This window comes from Asparagus officinalis, chromosome 1 (genome assembly GCF_001876935.1).
Source record: "Asparagus officinalis chromosome 1, Aspof.V1, whole genome shotgun sequence".
Classification (NCBI taxonomy): domain Eukaryota; kingdom Viridiplantae; phylum Streptophyta; class Magnoliopsida; order Asparagales; family Asparagaceae; genus Asparagus; species Asparagus officinalis.
In genome coordinates, this window is record NC_033794.1 from 15,694,820 (window position 1) to 15,709,475 (window position 14,656).

Consider the following 14,656-nt stretch of genomic DNA (forward strand, 5'->3'; position numbering starts at 1 on the left):
CATTTCCAAAGTGGTGACGCGGGGATGACATCCGCGTCTCAGAATGAGCTATTTGACTTGTAGCTTCTTCTGTGTTGCATTGCAAGGACCGTTGTTCAGTAATCCTGGCTTTAGCTGTTGTGGAGTGTGAAAGTCGTCAGATTGTAACTTTCACTGTAGATTGTGAAGACTGCTGAATAGAGTTTTCATCCGTTGTCGGAAGTGTCGTTGAATTGTAACTCCTCTCGATCTATGTGAAAAGCCCTCCATTCGCAACTTTCGTTCACCGACCCGAAAGCTATTTGATGGTAGCTTTCGTTGTAGGAGCTAGACGGGAATCAACATCCATAGTGTTTTGAAGATGAATATTTGCCCACAGCTCTCTACCAAACAACTATCTGATTGTATGTTTTGATTATCGGCGCGAAACCTATTTGATTGTAGCTTTCGTTATAGGAGCTAGACGGGAATCAACATCCATAGTGTCTCAAAGATGAATATTTGCCCACAGCTCTCTACCAAGCAACTCACCAACTAAGTCCAGCTTTTTATTTCTGAAATCATCCCACTACTCATCAGCATCTCTAATAGTTGTTAATATAATATTAGTGCTGTTGTCGCAGCCATCAAGATCAATCATCTCAGAAGTGAGGTCGTGTTTGTGGCGATTGTGGAGTTACGGATGCAGTGATTGGGAAGTCGTCTGATTGTGACCTCCGTTGTCGGAGCTTGTTTGAATAAGCTATCTATTGTGATTTTTAGACAGCCTACAGAACCCCCTCCAAAGTTTTCGAAAGTTCGCGGTTGGCTGGGACGAATTTTCGGAATACTTTGGATCCCAAAATTTGGTGGATTGATTGCTCACTCCGTTTGATCGGGCCAGATGATTTCGCCGTTGTTGATTGTGATCTATCTGTACTCCTCCAATAGACTCCCCAATGGAGTCGTTTGTTTCTTCCCGGCTTTATTCGCCTTGATGATTGCTGTTAGCTCTTCTGTTAGTTATCAGGGGCCGTGTCGTAGCCTTGGTAGTCAAGAAGTTGTTAACATACCGGTCCAAACACAGAGATAATTTCTGCCTTTGGGGATTGGATGGTAGAATTCTTCCTGTGTTATGTTTTGCTTTAAACACTAAAAGAAGTCTATAAATGCTAGAGGTGTAGTTTTAACTTAGCAAGAGAGATATTGCGATCGGGGCAATTTTGAGGACTTATCGTTCTATTGACGAGAAGCGATAAGTTGATTTTTGTCAGAGGTGTGATTTTAACGTGACAGAAGAAATATTGCGATCAGGGCAATTTTGAAGACTTATCGTTCTATTGATGAGAATCGATAAGTTGATTTTGTCAGAGGTGTGATTTTAACGTGACAGAAGAAATATTGCGATCAGGGCAATTTTGAGGACTTATCGTTCTATTGACGAGAATCGATAAGTTGATTTTGTCAGAGGTGTGATTTTAACGTGACATTTGTGGGGAAAGAATATTATAGCGTCTCACAGGGGAGAACTGCTATATGTTTTATCATCGGAGTGATGAGTTATAAGACTTGTGATTTGATCAAGATTTTGGGGGAGTTTATTACCCCACTGAAAACAAGTTATTTATTGCTCTGCTAAGGAGAGCTAATAAATTGGCAATGATTTGGAGACTTATCATTCTATTCTTGAGAATTGATAAGTGGATTTTGGGGTGCAGTATTAACCCAATGAGAATTTGAATTCTGCTGAAGAGATACAGAGGTTTTGATTACCACTCTGTTAAGTAGGCTTACCAGTGCATATTCTTCATTTAAAAGAATTGCAACGCTGAGGTGACCCTCGCGTTTAATATTTGAAACGCGAGGCTCAGGCCTTGTGACGTTGGCTTGGGCTTTGCATTTGGGAAATTTGAACGCGGATGTGAGCTTCGCGTTTTGAAAGATGGTTGGGATTCATTCCTAGAATCCTGTGCCATCTTAACAGCTTGGCGGCTGTTATAAGATGACTCGTTTTAACTCAATGAAAACGCTGGGTTGGGATCCCATGTGGGTCTCGACCCTCGCGTTCAAATTTTTCAACACGAGGTTGACTCTCGCGTTTTGAAACTTCTGACGCGAGGTTCGACCTTCGCGTTGGATATTTCTGACGCGAGGCTCGACCTTCGCGACATGAGCCTTTGTATTTCTGAGTATGTCTTCATGTCGATAGCTCGCTTCTAGCTACTAACTTCTGCTTTTGATTGTGCAGTGCTTCTCCCAAACGTGCCGCTTTCACAAGAGCACTATTTCGGATATATTGGTGGACCTGACCCGAATGAATTATTCAGTCTTCAGAACAGGATTCCATTGTGTACTTTTCCTGATTCGGAAAGAGCGGAAATGATTAAATTCCCTCAATGCTCTACTCTCAGGATTTTGATAACTGACTTGGACTTAGAGACCCCTGTGGGTCATGACCAGTTTCCCAAACCAGCATTCATATTTGGAGATCGCATACCAGTCGACGACCATCTCACATATGTGGAAGATTCGAAGCTGCTGTGGAGAGCTGATAATCGCTTCTTATTCCTCCCAAACATGAAGAGGATGTACCCTCTCTCCTACTTTTTGAATGTGAGCTGTCGTCGGGGTTTGACCTTCGACATAGTAAAGGAGAAGGAGAACGTGTCGCTTGGATTTGGTCGACGGGCTCGTACACAAATCGGGGAACAACTCAAGGGGTTAAAACCTGGTTTGTTTGAGAAGAAAGAGCTGGTTCCGGAGGTGCCACGTCCAGCGAACATTTTTATCCGCCAATTCCTTGCAACTCAGGGTGAATTCTCTACCCAAACGTTCAGATCTCCTGGATGGATCTGTTCCGGAGAAGGAGGTTGGTGGACCCGTATGGTTGACTTTGTTCTTGAAGAGCTTAAGGACTCGCTCGCTCAATCGGGTCTCACAGTTCCTGTGTTAGCTACGCGACGGGGAGTCGTACACGACGGGGAGTCATGCAGAGTCTTCACAATTTCTTCCCTATGTTGGAGAAATATAACCCTGACAGCTGCACATTCTTCACGCCTGCTGGAGAGTTAGGTTTTGCTCTCCATGAGATGCAGGCAGTGTCGGGGCTGCCGCTTGGAAAAACGCCCTACGAGGAGTTTATTCCCACCACTGATGAGCTTTCCTTACTGAAGGTGGCACACCCGGCAATTTATGCTACTTTCTGGGAATTGATGTGCCACTTCCACATGTGTGCCCAAGTCTTTGGGATGCGTGGAGGGGGCATTATGCATACCACATGGGCAGACTACCTCTTTCAAAACTTGAATCGGAAAGATGTAGCCGTATCCCGTGTCGCAGTTGTCTCACTTAAGGACGCCCAGGTTCGGATTAAGGCTCCTGGTGCTACTTATAAGACAGAGCATGCCGAGGATGATTTTAAAGCTGGCGTCGAATTTGAAAGTTTCCACTACCAAGCCACAGTTCCTATTTCTAACACAGCTCTACTTGCAGGCTTCTTCATGATTTGGTTGAAGCGGTGTGTGGTACCGTCAAGACCAATAGAATCAATATTAGCTGAGGTTGTGTACCCAGCTGTTTTGCTAGCGCATGGGAGACCTGTAAGTCTCCTTACTGCTATGGTTGGCTGTATCCAGAACGGCCTGAGGGGATTGACTTCAGAACTTCTCAGTGCTTCGGGAGTCAAAGCTACTAAGAAGAAAGCTGGGAAGGCTCCTCAACCACGTGTACCAATGCTATATACATATTTAGTGGCCTGGTTCGTGTTGCATTGCCCTCCCTTGATGACGGGAGTGTATGAAGGGGATGATGCTTATACTCCCTTCGTACAAAGATTGGAGTCGGCCTCGTGGGCTAGTTCTTATATAGTCAGGGCTCGACAGCTTCTATCCCGGGAAGATAATTACCGGGTTTTCTGCTGTGCTCCTAACTTTGACGGAGCTGATGTGGAGGATGCCCGTTTCATGGACTTGCTTTTTGAAGGCTCATCTTCTTTGGAAGAGGGTACATTCAGCTGGCTTCTTATGATCAGGTTGGGCTACCTGGTCTATCGCTCGCGGGAGAAGTGCGTAATCGAGCCTTACATGCCTTACATGCCGGTGTTAGCTCAGATTAGGAATTTGCACGAAGGAGCTCACGCATGGTACTTCTTCTCCGCCGGGGGAACCCATGCGCAATTCACTTTACCCAACTCACCACCCGGCTGTTCTAAAGCCAATTGATGATTCTCCTGAAGAAAAGACAACTGAGGAGATTCCTGCAGAAGAGCCTGCTCCTAAACCTCGTTCTTTAAGATCGGGTAAGGAAGCTCTTTCTGCTGCTGAGCAAGGTGAGTATGACAGGAGAATCCGTAAGCGGATACCTGTCATGGCCAAGAATTCCAAGAGGGCCAAATTAATGGGGGATGCGATGAAGTCTGCGCTCGTTGAGCGTTTTACTGACGGAGAGGACGAAATGCCCCAATCGATCCCCTCGGTTCCTGAGGACGATAGGGCTGGAGAGGGCCCTTCTTCTGAAGTTGCTCCAACACCTGTTCAGGATGATCATACGGATCCAATCTATCCAACTCTTCCTCCTCCACGCTCAGGAGCTCTGAAGAAATCAATTGATGAACTGGAACGTTGGATGCAAACAATTATTAATATGGTCAGTGTTGAGGGGGCTTCTCTTGAAGACTGTAAATCCATCTTGAGCCAATGTTTGGACGACATCAAAGCTAAAGGGGATGCATCCTGGACTGAACACTGCCAAGGGGGAATCACTCTTTTGATGATAGAATTAGCAGCTTTCAGGGAGCTACAGCGCACCAATTTAGATTCTGAAGTGGAGCCGGCTCTTTCCTTGGCGATAATCTCGAGGGCGCATCACCCAGGGGCTCTTCGCAAGGACCTGTCTGATAAAAAGGCCCGCATATCAGCTTTAAGGAAGCGACACTCTAAAGCATATGCTAAAATCAAACGTGTTGCTTCTGATATCCGCGGTATTGAAGAGACTATCGCTCGATTAGAAGCCGAGTTGGACCAGAAGAAAGCCCAATTGGTCCACTATGAGTATGTCAGAAAAGAGCTTGAGCATAAAAGTGGCCAAATTTATACGAAATTTTGCCGTACACTCCACGCAGCTGAGCAGACTCGTAAGGACATTGTCGCTACCCTTCCTATTGAAGCAGAACTCAGAAAGGAGATCGAGGAACAAGTCCGAGCGGCTAACCGGGAGAAACTCTCTGCCTTCAAGTCTAGGCTAAAAACCCTCAAGTTAATGAAGCCTGGTGTTTAGCTCTTGACTTGTTCTTGGCTAAGGAATTTTGTATCTTTTTCATTTTGTGTTTAGATTAACAACATTGAATGAAAACGATATCACTTTTGCTCTTTATCGTCTTTTTTTTTTTTGCTGCAATCTGGCTCAAGACAATAGAAAATAATGCAAATGCTATCGAAATTCCCTTTATTATTTATTTAGAATAATTCCATCAAATTACAATCGTCAGAGGTGTAGTGTTAACATGACGAAATACAAGATAGAATTACACTATGAATAGGCAACCCCCAGCCTGATTTGGTTGGGGTTTAGGGGGCTACATGATTTACGGGAAGTATCTCTTGAGAAACTTCCCATTAATTGGCATCATGAGCCTGTCTCCTTCTTGATTGATGAGGCGGTATGCTCCGTTCGAATAGACTGATTCTATTACGAAGGGCCCTTCCCATTTAGGATTGAACTTCCCTTTGGTTTTGTGTGTCATCACCATGGGTCGTCTGTTGGCCAACACTAGATCGCCTTTCTTGAAGATCCGTTCCTTAACCTTTTTGTTGTAGGCTTTGGAAATACGGGCTTGATACAACTCTATTTGTTGTTGAGCTTGAAGTCGCTTGTCGTCTAAGGCTTCAAGTTCTTGCAGACGTCGTTGATGCTTTTCTTCTTCTGTTAGTCCAGTTGTGATAGCGACTCTCAGAGAAGGAATCTGAATTTCCAATGGTAGTACCGCCTCGCAGCCATATACCAAAGAGAATGGCGTAGCTCTTGTGGAGGTCCTTACTGTAGTACGGTAAGCCCAAAGACATTCACCCAGTCTTTCATCCCAATCGCGCCGGCTTTTAGAAACAAACTTTTTGAGAAGCTTCACTATGGTTTTATTGAAGGCTTCTGCAAGACCATTTGCTGGCGGATAATAAGCCGTAGATGCAACACTTTGGATTCTGAATTTATCACAAAATCTCTGAAACCCAAAACTGACGAATTGTGTCCCGTTGTCGTGAACTATTCGCCTCGGGACTCCAAAACGGTAGACGACGTGATGTTTGATAAACTTGATCACGTTTGAAGTCTTGACTTCTTTCAACGGGATTGCTTCCGCCCATTTGGAGAAATAATCGGTCACGGCTAGAATGAACCGGTGTCCCTTGGATGTCGGAGGGGAAATCGGTCCGACGATATCCATACCCCACATTTCGAATGGCCAAGTCGCTGATGTGGGGTGTAAATTTCCTGGCGCCTGGTGGATGAAATTGGATGCAACACTTTGGATTCTAAATTTGTCACAGAATCTCTGAAACCCAAGGCTGACGAATTGTGTCCCATTGTTGTGAACTATTCGCCTCGGGACTCCAAAACGGTAGACAACGTGATGCTTGATGAACTTGATTACATTTGAAGTCTTGACTTCTTTCAACGGGATTGCCTCCGCCCATTTGGAGAAATAGTCGGTTACGGCTAGAATGAACCGGTGTCCCTTGGATGTCGGAGCGGAAATCGGTCCGACGATATCCATACCCCACATTTCGAATGGCCAAATCGCCGATGTGGGGTGTAAGTTTCCTGGTGCTTGGTGGATGAAATCCCCATGAATTTGGCACGCGTGACAACGTTTAGCATAGTCAACCGCGTCTGAAAACATCTTCGGCCAATAATAGCCGATGCGTCGGAGGCGATCTCCTAATTTAGCTCCGGGCTGATGAGCTCCGCACATTCCACCGTGAGCTTCCTTGAGAGCCTCTTTCGCTTCCTTTTGGGAAAGACATCTAAGTAAGACTCCATCATGTGATTTACGATACAAGACTTGAGAAACCGCATCGTAATAGAATCGGAGGGCTTTTCGTTTAATTGCAGCCGCTTCCTTAGGATCATCAGGCAGAATTCCATATAGAGCATAGTCGATGTACGGGAATCGCCAATCCCTAGATTCGAACTCCACAAATGTCGTACAGACTTCTCCTGACATCGTCTCGTCTGAGTTTTTCTCTGTAGGAATCTTGGAAAAGTATAGCTTACGTCCCATGACCGGAATCGTTGTTTCGACCTCTGGTGGCAAGGCTAGGGAAGTTGCCAACGAGGCTAAAGCATCGGCATATGCATTCTGAGCTCTTGGCACGTATTCGATAAAGAAGCCTTCGAACTTTTGAGCCTGCTCTAGCACTGCGAAGTAATACGGGATCAAATCCTCATGACGTACTTCATATTCTCCTCGGACTTGATTAACGATGAGCTGAGAGTCACCGTAAGCCTCGAGGTGCTGAATATTAAGTTCTTCAGCACATTGCATTCCTAATAGCAGAGCATTATACTCGGCTACGTTGTTGGTGCAAGGTTCGATTAACGAGAATCCCCTTGGGATTACGTGGCCGTTCGGAGAGATTAATACTACTCCTACTCCTGCGGTGATTGCTCCATGAGGATTTGCTCTGGATGCACCGTCGAAGAATAACTTCCACACTTGCGTAGCTTCTCGGGTAGCGCAAGCTTCAGCAACCTCGTCAGGTAATTCCTCATACAATTTAGACGTTCCCGATACTGGATGATCGACTAAGAAGTCTGCCAGTGCTTGGCCCTTGACCGCCTTTTGAGGCATGAACTGCATGTCGTACTGTGATAAGAGAATGGCCCATTTTGCAAGCCGGCAATTCAGAGATGATGGTTTCGTCATCAGCACTCTCAAAGGATTCACTTTGGAGATGACGTGAATTGTCTGTCCAACTAGGTAATGTCGCATCTTTTGGATTGCGAATACCAAGGCGAGACATTCTTTTTCGACCGGATTGTACCGGTGTTCAGCTCCCATCATAGTCCTGCTCAGGTAATAGATGGCTTGCTCTTGACCTTGATCATTGTTCTGAGCTAACAAAGCACCAAGAGAATGATCCATGGCCCTCACATATAACAGGAATGGTTTTCCTGATATCGGGGCCACGAGAACTGGCGGTTGAGTTAGATATCTCTTAATCTCCTCGAATGCTCTTTGACACTCTGCATCCCAAACAAAGGATATTCCTTTCTTCATGAGTTTAGAGAAAGGTTGGCAGCGCCCTGAAAGATTTGATATGAATCTTCGAATGTAGGCCAGTCTACCTTGCAAACCTCTGAGCTCTTTGAGATTCTTCGGAGGTGGCATGTCTTGGATGGCACGCACTTTTTCTGGGTCAAGAGAGATTCCCTTGGAAGTAACGATAAATCCCAGGAATTTTCCACTTGAAACTCCGAGGAACGATTTTGTCGGGTTCATCTTCAGCTGATGTGCTCGCATGATTTCGAACATTGTCTTCAGATCTGCAAGATGATCGTCTTTACATTGGCTCTTTACTGCTATGTCATCAACGTAGCACTCGATCTTCTTTCGTAGGTGTTCGTGAAAGATTGTGTTCATTGCACGTTGATAAGTTGCACCTGCATTTTTCAGGCCGAAGGGCATCACTGTGTAGCAATACACCCCCAGTGGTGTTCTAAAAGCAGTATGTTTTTCATCGTCCGGGTGCATCTTTATCTGATTGTACCCAGAGAATCCGTCCATGAAAGACATCCTTTCATATCCGCAGGTGTTGTCAATCATAACATCCGTGATGGGGAGTGGGAATTCATCTTTCGGACAGGCGGCATTGAGATCGCGGAAATCGATACATATCCGGACTTTACCGTTCTTCTTAGGAACTGGGACGATGTTGGCCACCCAGTCAGGGTGTTGTTCTTCCCTAACAAAACCTGAGTCTATAAGCTTTTTAACTTCTGACTCAATTGATTCCATGATCTCTGGACGAAACCTGCGTTGTTGTTGTTTAACGGGTTTTACATCCGGATCGATGTTGAGACGGTGCATGGCCACCTTCGGGTCAAGACCAGGCATATCTTCATAATTCCAAGCGAAGACATCTATATATTCTCGGATGAGAGATATAAGGTCTTCCTTCTCGGATGATGATAGGTCTTCAGCTATAAAGATAGGCTTGGGGTCAGACTCATTTCCCATGTTGACCTGGATCACCTTATCTTCAGTGGGTGGTTCGCGTTGTTCGAAACGCATATCCCACAGGATGTTAAGACGTTTGATCCAAGGATCGTTAGTCGACTCAATTAACTCTTCGTCACCCTGTTGACCTGGATTACTTTATCTTCAGTGGGCGGTTCGCGTTGTTCGAAACGTATATCCCACAGGATATTGAGACGCTTGATCCAAGGATCATCGGTCGATTCCAATAATTCCTCGTCACCCCCTGCGTCTTCCTCTGGATGACTAGTTGAAACCATGTTCACAGTCAAGTTTTTAAAGAAGGGCCCAACGCTGACGTCGGACTCGTATGACGATATTCCGGATGACTGGTCATGACGTAAGTAATTACTGATTTCGCTTTCCGAGACGGGGGAAGGTGTGACGTAACCCACGCCCCTCCCGGTTTTTTGATAATAATCCGGAGGTTTTCCTTCAGGAGTGAGAGACATCTGGATCGGTGTTCGTCTTCCCTTCCCGAAGTTCAGACCATGTTTCTCATTAAAATTATACCCCATTCGTTTCATTAAGTATTTAGAATTGGGTTCATGGTAATGGAATTGGGGAACTCCGTCGTCTTCCTCCGAACTTGCTCGTTTGAGTTGTTCGGGTTTGACTTTACCAAAACAGATCGGCTTCTGCCCTTTCCTTTTGGATGGGACTTTGAAGAAAGCCTTCTGTGTGGATTGGCAAGGTGAGCGACGCCTCTGTGCACAATACGTGCCATGGGTTGGTACCTACACTAGAATCATTCTCTATTTGTTTATTTTTAAGAGAGACATCAGACAAGTACGCTAAAATGGAATCTTCATTAATGAACCACTTGCCCTCGCTCGGTACATCATTATTACCCTCACCCTGACCCATTACATCAGAGTTTAACTCCCAAGGACAATCTTCATCGGGATCTGGTTCGATGTCAGCTTCGTTACCGCTGTCCGCATCTTCTTTCTCTTGGGATTCCAAATAGAAGACGGAGTCGGTATGGAAGTTTTCTACCCCTCGGAAGGGTATTTTTCTGCGATTAGGGTTCGAACTTTGCCCTCGTCATTGGCGTACTTCATGACCTGGTGCAGAGTAGGGTTCGAACTTTGCCCTCGTCATTGGCGTACTTCATGACCTGGTGCAGAGTAGATGGGACAATGCGGTTTGCATGTATCCACCTGGTGCAGAGTAGATGGGACAATGCGGTTTGCATGTATCCATGGTCGTCCTAGCAAAAGGTTGTAGGATGTGTCCGCATCTATGATGTAGCATGCTACTTCAGACTTAAGATCTTCGATTTGGCACCAGAGTTTGATCTTTCCCAGGGGTTGGGTACTGTTTGCATTGAACCCGAAGATAGTAGTCTGGGTGGTGTGCAGCCGATGCATAGGAATCCCTAAGACCTGCATGACCCTGTAAGGCATGATGCTAAGCGCTGAGCCCGGGTCAACTTGAACACGACTGATTTCGGAGGATCCGATATACCCTGTGTAGTACAGTGGTCGGTCATGTTCATGTTTGACCTGCATGTCTTCTTGCGTGAACGATATGCAGGGTAGACTTCTCGCCGCATGTAGGCATTGCAGACAAGTTTGATCATCAGGAGCTTCAGGAACTGGAGTGACTTGGGTGATGAAGCTCTCTGTATTCTTTAAAGCTTCGATCAGAGCTTCCTTGGTAGTTTTGGATAACTTCAGGAGCTCATACAAGGTAATCCTGGCCGGTATGTTGGCCAACTGTGCCATAACGTTGAACTGGAAAGGAGCACTTGATTCTCCGGTTTCCTGGTGGAGATTCCTGTGGAATCGGAGCTCCTTCTGTTTTCCTTTGTCCACTGGCTTTTTCGGCACAGAACCCCCAACGTCTTGGGGCTGTTCCTCGACCTCTGGAGCGTTCTGGCCATAATCCCTCAGGTAAGCTTTCCCTGACCGAGTGCCAGGATTGCCTTCTGGGTATGCTGCTAGAACAATCCTCTCTTCTTCTGAATCAGTAAGAGGTTTAAGGTGGTCATCATTTTTAGTAATGGAGGGGCTAATCGTATTGGAAGACTTAGCCTTGCCTCCCTTCTTTTTGGACGAGGTGTTCGTCCATTGTTGATCTCCTAGCAGATCAGGGTGGACCCACATGATTTCCCTTTTTGGGGTAGTGAGGGGCACCAATCCCCTGTCCTTCTGACTATGCACGTCAACATTTTTCAGGTGCATTTCTCCCTTGCGAATAGGGACGACGCCGTTCGCAGTTACCACCGGGGGGAAGTCATCGAATTGGACCGCTATCATATTGGTGGATACGGTCTTCTGCTCCGGCTTCAAGGTGAGCACATTAGCATTTACCAAATTCTGCAAGATGTCTTTGAAGACATAGCACTTTTTGGTAGGATGTCCAAGGAATCTGTGATAACGACAATAGTTGGGGTCATCCACTTTCCCTGCTTCATCCGACTTCCTAATCTCAGGCAATTGCAGCTTATTGTTCTTTCGAAGCAATTGGAATAAGGTATCCACATGCTCCTCTTTGAACGAATACTGTTTGGGCGCTCTTTGTTGATTTGGCGCTTTGCCCTGCTTGTTCGGCGGTGGAACTCGCGTGTAGTCGGCCGCCAAGGTCTCCTTCCCCTTAGACCGTTGGGCGTTGTTCTGGTTGCGTTGCTGATTTTGCTGCTGCGGCTTGGGTTGTGGCACTTCTTCGGCTTTGACCCGCGCCACTATTTCTTCAGCTTGTTCTCCTTGTGAGACTAGTTGTCTCCAGGAGCGACATTCTGCCACCCCCATTTGAGCAAGGAGCTGGGTCTGCAGGTTGTGCCTGCAAGTTTCAACCAGAGTTGATTGGGTCATACCTGAGGGGCATCGCAATGCCATGCTGCGGAATCTCTCCACATAGGTTTTGATGGACTCTCCTTTCCTTTGCTTAGTGGCAAGAAGAGTTGGGACTGAGACCTCTGTATCGTCCTCAAAGAACCTGGCCAAGAATAGCCTTTCCAGGTCTACCCATTTCTGGATAGATCCGGCAGGCAATTTCATGAACCATTCGAAAGCGACACCTTTAAGGGTACCGATGAATAGCATGGTCAGGATGGCGTCGTTTGCTACCACATCCCCAGTTTGGGACTTGAAGTAGTAAATGTACTGATTCGGCGATCCTGTACCATCGAACGGTTGCAAGGTAGGAGCCTTAAACTTCGGTGGGTAGGGAGCTGTATCCCACTCAGCAGGGTAAGGCCGCACTACCCCTTCTTCGCGGAGCTCGCTTCGGTTGGCGATTGCGTTAAGGCGAGCCTCCAGCTCATCCACCTTAGTAGATTGAGGGTGCAGTTCTTTCTCGATCTCCCTCTCACCCTCGGAAGAGGATCCCAGATTGTGAGTCTCACGATCTGAATATTCATGCAGTTTTTGTTTTCCCTTTGAAGTTGTTCTCCGGGAAGACTCAGGTTTGTGGCCTTTTTCAGCAAGAAGCTGAGCCAACATATCCTTCAATTGGAGAAGTGTCTCCTGTTGCGCCTGGAGCATGACATGATGTTCGTCCACTCTTTTGGCGATGTCTTCGTGATTCCCTGACATGTAAGCGGAGACCTCGCGTGCTCCAACAGAGCTTGACGATTGAGATTCAGCTATTGCTGAATGTTCTTCGCTTGTTGTAATGCCTTTGGCTAACTTTTGATAGTCAACCGGGCGAATAGCTCCTGTCCGAGTCCGAGTATTCTGATATACTCCTTCGAACTGGTCACAAATTTCTCGGACAGTTGGCGGATGACTCTCTTGTGACTCGTCAGAATCAGTATGCGAGGCCTTCCCTCGGCCGATCATGTTGATAGTGACCTGAGGGTATTCCGCTTCAACTGTCTTCTTTCTGTTGCGGCGTTGTCGTTTGGCAGGTCTAACGACATTCGTCAACCTGTCGAATACAGACTGCCGAGGTGTTGTTGCACAACAAGGGCATTCTGACAAGACTGCCGAGATAAGCCTCTCACATTGACATGGGTGAGCTGTTTGTGCTGCTGATTTTCCTCTCGACAACAGTTCCCGCAGATCAGGAACTTGGGAGGAAACTTTCCCCGGACTTGGAGGTGGAGTTGGAACCCCCTGCCCTTGGGTAGGTGAGATTGGTTCTTGTCGAACGTGAATTTTAAAGCCACGCTGACTTTTCTGAACCTGACGGACCTCTTGAAGATCGCGTTCTTAAGAAGTAACGCGAGGGTCGCGTTGGGATTTGTAAACACTAGGCCGAGGCCTGCGTTTAAATGATGAACCTGACCTCTGAGGGTCAAGTTTTTGTCGTTTAGCGGGCCTAACAACGTTCGTCAACCTGTCGAATACGGACTGCCGAGGTGTGGATGTACAACAAGGGCATTCTGACAGGACTGCAGAGATTAGCCTCTCACATTGACATGGATGAGCTGCTTGTACTGTTGGTTTTCCTCTCGACAATAATCCCCGTAGATCAGGAACTTGGGAGGAAACTTTCCCCAGGCTTGGAGGTGGAGATGGAACCCCCTGCTCTTGGGTAGGTGAGATTGGTTCTTGTCGAACGTGGATTTTGAAGCCACACTGACTTTTTTGAACCTGACGGACCTCTTGAAGATCGCGTTCTTGAGAAGTAACGCGAGGGTTGCGTTGGGATTTGAAAACACTAGGCCGAGGCCTGCATTTAAATGATGAACCTGAACTCTGAGAGCCAAGTTTTGGTTGAACGCGCCCCTGAGGGTCGCGTTTGGTTAGTGAAACAGACTCTTGAGAGTCATGTTTCGTTTGAACGCGCACCTGAGGGTCGCGTTTAATTTGTGAAACAGACTCCTGAGAGTCATGCTTCGTTTGAACGCGCACATGAGGGTCGCGTTTATTTTGTGAAACAGACTCGTGAGAGTCATGTTTTATTGGAACGCACCCCAGTGGGTCGCGTTTGGTTTTGACAGCTCCCCGCTGAGGGCTGCGTTTTGACTGCACAACGCGCCACTCAGGGTCGCGTTTGAGCTGTATCAGCCGAGGCTCATAGTTGGGCTCATTGCCACGCAGTGAGCGTTCTTCTTTGGGAACACTAGGCTCGATTGGATTTTCTGAAACGCGATCTTCGCGTTGGGCCAACAATCGGCTTTCTCGTAAGTGTGCTCGTCGTATGGATCTTCTCCGTCGGCGAGCGGCGTTCTTTTTGGCTTGTTTCAAAGCCTTAGCAGCAACGTCGTTGACGTTTACAAGACTCGCCTCCTCCAGAGGCCGTTTGTGGCCCGAAGCATGTCTTGCTGACGCGGATGTGGGATTTTCCGCCAACAAGGCCAGTTTGAGTTCCTGACCGAAGGAGAGGGCTTTCTTCGGCACGTCAACAACAGAATTAACCTTGTTGAAGGTCTTGCGGGTATCTTGCTTAGCCTTGGGGCTAAGTGATCCAGAGGATAATGCTTCCTCGTATTTTGCTTGATCAAACTCCACAACGAGAGTTTCTACTGTTGTTCCCATGAGGTGGACATCGGAC